The sequence below is a fragment of the Larimichthys crocea genome, unplaced genomic scaffold (assembly GCF_000972845.2).
Source record: "Larimichthys crocea isolate SSNF unplaced genomic scaffold, L_crocea_2.0 scaffold268, whole genome shotgun sequence".
In the NCBI taxonomy this organism is placed as follows: Eukaryota; Metazoa; Chordata; class Actinopteri; family Sciaenidae; genus Larimichthys; species Larimichthys crocea.
In genome coordinates, this window is record NW_020853535.1 from 759,210 (window position 1) to 760,597 (window position 1,388).

A 1,388-nucleotide genomic window follows, 5' to 3' on the forward strand; every position below is an offset into this window, starting at 1 on the left:
GAAGCGGAGGCTGCCATGGTTTCACTCCACAATGGCAAGGGTGCGGTTGAAACTCTGCTACACAAACCTGTCCTCCTTCCCCCCTCCCGGGTCAGGCCAACACTGAATAGCCCCTGAAGAGATAGCTGGACGTAAAGGAGCTCATCATCCTCTTTGTCAAACATGACGTAGGCCAGTGTTGGCTCAGTGATGTTTATATGGAGACGCCGTGGAGGTCACCTTCATTTCATTTCTGTCAGGCAGGGTGTCATTGATTTCAGGGGTCCCTAAGCAACAAAGGGTGCTTATGACAGCGCTTTATTACACAACTATATATCTATGTTCATTGTGTTATTAAAACTTGTTTTTCTCTCTTCTTTCATTTCATTCTTGGTCAACATTTTGTTTCATTCTCAACCTTTTCTGAGTTTCCATTTTCTTCTCAGCTTGTCTGTGGTAGCTGTAACCATCGACTTGTGTTGCATGCCATAAACAATGATCATGTGAAAATGGGCTAATAATAAATAAATGTGTTTTTTGTTTGGCTTTGAAACAAAAAAATGATTGCAAGTTTTTTCCGTCAAATAGTTGGTTTTCATTTCTTCTGACCTCAAACCCAGTATATAGAAAAGCACTGAAGTGATAACGCTTCCTTTTGCCACAAGCAGAAGTTGCACATTTGATGAAGCCAACAAAATACAGAAATGTGCATAAAACATTATAATTAAGGAAATAAGGGGGGAAAAGTGTGACGCTACTTGTGTTTGGAAGGTCTAATAACAGAAATGCAAACTTATTTGGGAATTTGGAGATGGTGGTGCTGCATAGAAAGTTCTGTCAACACCGATCACAGATACAAAACAGACTAAAATCAGTCGATGCAATGTTTTAGATGTCATTTTTTTGTAGAACATTTCAACAGTTCAAAAAACATGCCACACAGTATCAAGCTAATAAAAACAATGTTAAATATATGTTTGGAGCTGTTAAAGGACTTACGTTTAGGTTAAATAGGGATGAAATGTGCTATATGGGTACACTTTAACTGTACTCAAACCTTACAGAAACATAAACTATAATGTATATCACTCTGAGAACACAAATACAACTAGAAAAATCATGTTAGAGTGACTGGAGAAAGTGGTTTGATTTCTTGTAGCTGTTCCTACAACATTCCCACAACTGTTGGAGGAACAAAGAAGTGTAAAACTGCACGAAAACAAAGTGAAAGATGGAAATTAAATATAAAAAGAAACACTTCGGACCTCATTGTAAGACTTAGAATGCTTTCATGGCTTTATTCAGACAGCTATATCTTGTTTTTTGCCTTCTTGTTTCTTCACACTCAGGTGAGGCTGTGGCTCCGCCCACAGCGCACAGAGCGCTCTGATTGGCTGGTTCGAACACCG